Source organism: Stigmatopora argus, chromosome 21 (genome assembly GCF_051989625.1).
Source record: "Stigmatopora argus isolate UIUO_Sarg chromosome 21, RoL_Sarg_1.0, whole genome shotgun sequence".
Classification (NCBI taxonomy): domain Eukaryota; kingdom Metazoa; phylum Chordata; class Actinopteri; order Syngnathiformes; family Syngnathidae; genus Stigmatopora; species Stigmatopora argus.
Genome location: NC_135407.1, coordinates 10,481,096 through 10,488,243, shown reverse-complemented (window position 1 = coordinate 10,488,243; position 7,148 = coordinate 10,481,096). Strand labels below are relative to the sequence as shown.

At 38.8% G+C, this 7,148-nt stretch overlaps 1 long non-coding RNA gene across 1 annotated transcript; it reads right to left on the bottom strand.

Moving 5' to 3' along the window:
- Positions 1–4,661: 4,661 nt before the first annotated feature.
- Positions 4,662–6,932, bottom strand: LOC144066897 (uncharacterized). Its single transcript, XR_013297777.1, has 7 exons — positions 6,219–6,932; positions 6,048–6,137; positions 5,869–5,961; positions 5,383–5,491; positions 5,116–5,296; positions 4,949–5,043; positions 4,662–4,787 (listed from the first exon to the last, which is right to left on the bottom strand). It is a non-coding gene; the product is annotated as an uncharacterized LOC144066897 (long non-coding RNA).
- Positions 6,933–7,148: the final 216 nt, after the last annotated feature.

The following is a 7,148-nucleotide window of genomic DNA, read 5'->3' as shown; positions in this document are numbered from 1 at the left end:
TTCAAACTAAATGTGATAGAGCATGTGGAGGGAATCCCCGCAAGTTTGCACTTTCGAGGGGTTGCTAATTGAACAACATCATTGTTCTCAACGTTAGGTGCTTTTCACTCTCTCTTTGAAAGTAAATCAGAAAACAAATATTGTAACTCCTAAAGTAATTGAAATTCTGACGACACCGCTATTATTGGACGAGTGACGGACGGGAACGACCTGGAGTACAGGGGAGTCATCACAGCCTTTGTTGACTGGTGTAGGCAAAACCACCTCTACATCAACACCAGTAAGACAAAGGAAATGGTCATCGATTTTCGGAGGAATCCTCAACAGACCACTCAGGTGAACATCCATGGTACAGACATTGAAATCGTGGAGAATTTTGAGTACCTGGGTGTTCACCTCAACAACAAACTAGATTGGTCCACAAACATAGATGCCCTGTACAAAAGGGGCCAGAGCCGCCTCTACCTACTGAGGAGTCTACGTTCCTTTGGAGTGTGCAGGACACTGCTGAGGACTTTCTACGACACTGTGGTGGCATCTACAGTGTTTTATGCAGTGCTCTGTTGGGGATGCGGGAGCACGGAGAGGGACAGGAACAGGCTGAATAAGCTGGTCAGGAGGGCCAGCTCTGTTCTGGGCTGTCCTCTGGACTCTGTGGAGGAAGTGGGAGAGTGGAGAATGCTGACCAGGATGATGTCCATCATGGACAGCACCTCCCACCCCCTGCATGAGTCTGTGGAGTCCCTCCGAAGCTCCTTTAGCAATAGACTGCGGCACCCTCATTGCAGGAAGGAGCGCTTCCGCAGATCTTTCCTCCAATCAGCTGTCAGGCTCTTTAACAAAAAAATGGCTGAGTGTTGACACCTACCGTATGCATGCATGTATATATGTGCTAAGCAACACACTTATTTATTTATATATTTATTCATGTATTTATTTATTAACTTACTAATTATCTATCTATTTAGATCTCAAATGCCTTTCCTATTTCTGCATCCTCACCCTCTAGCTACTGTGACAACGAAATTTCCCGAATACGGGATGAATAAAGTTATCCAATCCAATTCAACCCAATGTTAATTTGAAGCGAAATTTACCATGATAGATCAGAAAAATGGGACAAATTGCACGTGTAGCAAATTTAATTGCTGGACTTAGTTCAGGGCAAATTATTATTTGTTTTAAATATAAAAATTACAATCCAATGTCAATTTGAAGCGAAATTTACCATGATAGATCAGAAAAATGGGACCTGCAACCTTGACAAATTGCACATGTAGCAAATTTAATTCCAATTTTCTCCAAATGTAATCTGTGAAATTGTATAATTTGAGTTTCTGAGTAGTCAGAGAGGTCTGCTACTAGGATTGACCCACTTTGTCTGAAAACTGTGAAAACATTTTTATTTACAGTACCACAAAAATGAGAAGTGCAACCAATACAAAGTGACGCATAAAACTTTTTTTCTTAATTTAATCTGTGAAATTGCATAATAGTAGTCAGGGACATGAACAACTAGGATTGACCCACCTTGCTTGGAAACGATCAGAAAATTTTGATTTACAGTCCCACAAAAATATGGCCTGCAGCGTTGACAAAGAGCACGTACTATTTTATTCCATTTTTTCCCCAAATTTAATCTATGAAATAGCATATTTTTGAATTTATGAGTAGTCATTGAAGTTTAGTATTAGGATTGAGCCAAGTTTCATGGAAAAAAATCTTGATTTACAGTATCAGAAATATTGGACCTGGAACCTTGGCAAAGTGCACATGTCTTAACTTTAATTTCAATTTTCTCTAAATTCAATCTGTAAAATTGCATAATTTTGAGCATGTGCATAGTCAGGGGGTGTACTACTCTGATTTAGCCATCTTGCCTGGAAATTATGAAAAAAATCTTGATTTACATGACGACAAAAATGGGACCTGCAACCTTGAACACAGTACGCATGTAGCAACTTTAATTCCCATTTTCTTTAAATTTAGCCTGTCAAATTGCATAATTTTCAGTGAGTAGTCAGGGAGGTGTAGTAGTAGGATTGACCCACCTTGACTGGAAACTAAAAATAAGACATTTTTATTTACAGTATCACAAAGATGCTCTGTCCTGCCGGTCAGGGGGATTCACATGGCATTGTACTCATTGACTGGAGTGTGTATGTTTAAACCATGGCACTCTATTTCATTCATAAATTATTAAAATGCTGGGGGTTATATGGTGCTCTTTTGTGACTGCGCTGTGAGCACACGAAGGGGGGTAGGGGGGTGGGGGGTTTAGTTAGTTCTTTGAGCGTCCGCTCATTGGAGCACGAAAACGCTAAAGTCCGCTAGCTTGACCGCATTCAAATTTCGGTATGGCAAGAGAGCCTTCTGAGTCGGCAGGGTGCTCTATGATGTCCGCTACAGAAAATAAAGTAAAACATTATGAATAAGTATATCAATTTCTGTTGCATCTACTGACTAGCTAAACAACAAGATCGCAGAAGGTTCCTATTTTTATCCTCCAGGAGTCAATTAACAATTAAGAATAAGGGTCGGGAACCTTTTTGACAGAGAGAGCCATAAACAATTCATATTCTTTAATGTTATGTCTTGAGAGCCATCCTTAGAATTGAAAAGTAAAAATACATGAAAGTGGGATTTTTTTTCTTTTGGGCATGTCACCACTTTTAAAGAACAAAAAGTCTCTGAATTCTTTTGACAACATTGTTATGCTGTTGCTAATTTCGGGACTCAGCTCCCTAACCAGTGAATTCCATATTTTACCTCACAGGTTAGTGGAAAGCGACATATGGCTCCCGAGTCATAGGTTCCCTACCCCTGATTTAGAAGGACGCAAAGTATTATCTGCATTGTCAGGAAAAAAATGTTTAGAAAAGCCCACAATTAAACGATAGCAAGAGCTTTTTGTTAGCTCTTGGTACATTCAATTGGAGATTTCTAAGTCAGTTTCTTATCACTAGCATTTACAAACAGCAACAGGTGAACTTGCTTCAATTACTCGTTGGCTAAACTAAATACCGTTTGATATTGTTATAAAATAATGCCAGAGTAATTCAACTTACCTCATTCGTTCAATCGTTGCAAACATTTTAGAAGCCATCTGTTCCACGTGTGGTCTTGTCCAGTTCGTTTCTGCTTGTTCGGTTGTCGACAGTACTACATCATAGGTCAAAGAGCGCTCTTTTATGACGTCATGCTCTATCATCTTTAGTTTAAGTTTAGCGCCAAACGGTGATTTTGCTAACTGCGAAATTGCAGTTAAAAGAAAAACGATTACAATTTAATCTTAAAATTATACTCAAAAAGGAGCAGCAGAGAGAAAAACAACGTTTTTCCATCACAATAAATCACTCGCACTTTTTAAATGTGACATCGCAACCTGCTTCAACGTTGCGTTTCCTGCGTTTAGATTGATGAAACTTTGAATTCGTTGGGAAAATGAAAGAGCAATTATCTTAAAATAATAATTCATTGTGCAACAAAACAAAGCGCATTTTCTGTTAAAGAACCAAAGCGTTGTTTTACTCTCTGTATTTTCCAGAATTTGAAATGACAGTGGATCATTGATGAAAAAGAAAAATATATGTAGTATATGTAACTTGTATTTTAATGCAGTATAATCAAATAATAAAGTAATAACAATTGTGTTGGTGAACACCACCCCACCCACACACACATTTCTTTTAAAATATTTAACTATTATGTACATAATGATTGAACAGATACAATATTTGCCAACAAATAAACAACCCAGAAGCCGTCTTGTGGCGTAGAAGTTCACACGCCTGACTTCTGCGCAGGCAGGCGTGGGTTCGATTCCCACCAGTGGCGGTTTGATTGAAAGTACGGATGGTCCTTTGTCTCTCTGTGTACCCTATAAGTGACTGGCGACCAGCCTTAGGTGTAATCTGCCTTTCGCCCAAAGACAGCTGGGTTTGGCTCTAACAACACCCGCATCCCTTTCGAGAATGTGCAGTATTGAAGACGAATGAATATATAACAGCAAAACATTTTGTGAAGATAACAGAAGTTTAATTCTGTATAAATATCAAACTATATACAAATGTCTGTAATCAATCATTTGAACTGTACAATAGGGGGAAGGGGATACAAAAATATTCAATTTAAAGGTGACTTTTTTTTGTTCCATACGCTCCAAATATATTAACATCATATGACTGTCCACAAGCAATAAGTTACAGGTCTAAAATATTTAAAATACAAACATTTAATTAATTCAAATTAAAGGTGACTTTCTTTTTTTCCAAGTGTTCTTTGTTTGGTTGATTAACTTTGAGAATGCCTCTGTTTCTTGATGCAAGCTTTAGGTCGGGTGTCATCTTGTGGCAATCCCCAATCTTATTGGAGGCGGGCTCATCGAGCTACTCTCGGCCACTGTAGTTCACTGCTTTCACCTTGACTCTCAAATGTTCTTTACCCCTTAAAACACAATAAACAACACCTCTTAAATTCTGTTATTAATCTATTTTAACCAGGCAGTAAGTGACATGATGAACGTATGTGTAAATAACAAATTACAATGGCTCGTTTAAAAAAAAAAAACAGTCGACTCAGTCATGACTCATAATACCACTTTTAGTGTGTAGACCTAAACCAAAAAGTGCCTGTCTATTTTGTAGGAGTGTACTTAAATACCTCTGGTGCTTGAATTTAGGAATATAAAGAGGCTTCTTCAGTCCTGCCCCCAGGAAGTTGGTCTGTTCATGGATCAGCTTTCGGATGTGCTCGATCCATTCCAGTTTGGTCTTAACAGTGGATGCCTATTGATTTGGAAGACAGGCAAAAGTAAAATGTGGCCTTTTGGACCACTTTTGAGAACCACATAAGCATCCTAAACTATTTGCTGGAATTTCAATTACTGTAAGAGTTACAATACTTGTTTTCTGTTTTACTTTCAAAGAGAGAGTGAAGAGCACCTTACCTTGAGAACAATGATGTCGTTCAATGTGCAACCCATCGAAAGTGCAAACTTGCGGGGATTCCCTCCACGTGCTCTATCACATTTAGTTTGAAGAGCTGAGGAGGCAATGGGATTATCATTTTTACAGATTTTGTTCACATATAAAAATGGTGTGAAGGATTACTCACATTAAGTTTTCTCTTTAGTATTTGCACTTTCCCTTGGTGTCCATGGCCACCTTGCAGAAAACCAAGGTCTTCTCCAAAAGAAAAAGGTGTCTTTTTCTGCCCATTCGGAAGGGTGACTTGGAATCCCACACCTTGAAGGACTCCTCCAGGAGCAGCTCCTCTTTGATGCTCTCGTCAAACCCTGAAGAAGGGTAAAGTAGGCAATGTAAGAAAATGATACATCAATGAAAAGCAAATGTGTGGCCATCTTGCCAAGTGTTCATGTACCATGCACTAAGGAGAGATGCATGGCATCATTGATTGCCTTGGAAATGCTAAGCATCCCCTCCACGGCTTCCTCGAGCTTGCTATTCCTCTCACAAGTTTCCAGGAGGTTCTAAAAAATGAAGAGTATTAATAACATGCTTCCACAGAATCTCAGTTCACCAATTACCTGTACAACAAATAAAAAAAAATCCCATTGCAATAGTATCCTGTTTTTGGTGTTTTTTTCAGAAGGTTGGAGCCAATTAATTTTTTTTTAGTTCATTTTTTTTTATGGGAAAAGTTGATTTGAGATACGAGTCAATCGACATAGGAGCTCAGTCCCCGAACGCATTAAGCTCGAATCTCAAGGTACTACTGTATTGTTGTTTAATCAGACACCTTTGGAAGTGGTGGTTTTGCTGAATGTCACATATGAGTATGTAAAGAATGCAATTAATGTTGGTTTACTGAAGAACACTAAAATCTTACCACCATTTTTGGACTTACCTTGAGCACGAGTGGATATTTTTAGATTATCTGTACAGGCTTCAGCAAGTAGGAGGTGATCGTTTTTGGCAATTGGTGTTTTTGCTGAATTTACTGTTTAACACAGAGAGAGAAAGGACTAAGATCATGAAAATTTGTGTCCTGGAGTCAAGTTTTGATCAGTTTGATATTTAACTTACATCAAAATAGTTCCAAGAATGCACCATGATGAGCTTAGAGGATCGTGGATGGTTCTTGCAATAATCCACATAGAACTGAAACTTCACAGCCTGCAAACAAGATAAATTGTTAGGGAATCGTTATGGGTCAATTTTCAGCAGGATAGTAGTTATAGATAAAGCAATAAATACCCATGTGACAAAGCAGCGTCCAAACTCCTCAGGCATGTGTTCATATTTCTCCAGTTCTTTGAGAAAGGTGCTGAAAAAGAGATGGTTAATAAATACATTTGAAAAAGTGAATGGCATATACAGACGCTCCCCTACTTACGAACATTCGAGTTACAAACAACGGTACATACGAACATGTCTGCGCATAAGGCATATGTCGAAAAATGTTCGGAAAGAGATGCTGCAAGTTAGATTTTGTATTGCGCGCCTTTTTCCGAGTAGTGCTTCTTTCCGCCGCTAATATCGACGCTTGGCGCTGTGAGAGGGAGGAGGCTCAGCAACGTGTCGAGGAGGAGGAAGAAGAAACGCCTGACCCCATGAAGAAATTCGAGACGGAACTCTTGGCTGAGGGGTTTTCGCTCATAGATAAAGCCATCGCACTCTTCGAGCAGCAAGACCCAAATATTGAACGTTACACAGAAGTTGCAAATCAATTGAATGATGCCATACAGTGCTACCTCATCATTTATGATGAAAAAAAAAAGAAGAAAACTGTGCAATCGGCGTTAGATCGCTTCTTTCGGCCAGTTTCTAGTAAATCCTCCAAGGAAGATACTCATCAACCCTCATCTTCTTCTCCTCGACCCTCAACTTCTTCCTACATTGAAGTTACGGAGGAGGAAGTAAGTTTTGAAGCCCATTCCAGCAACGACGAAGACCCTCTCATGATATAAAATCCTCCTCCTCCTCCTCCATCATCTCCTTAAGCATCGAGTACATCTTCCAAAAGTAAGTTAAACTTCATTTTATTTATCTTATTACGTACATGTACATACTGTGTGTTACTTATACAAGCCTTAAACAACTTTATAAACCTTCAATATACTTATATAGGACTTAAACATAAATTATAATACAAAATATAGCACTGAGCAACTTACAAACAAATTC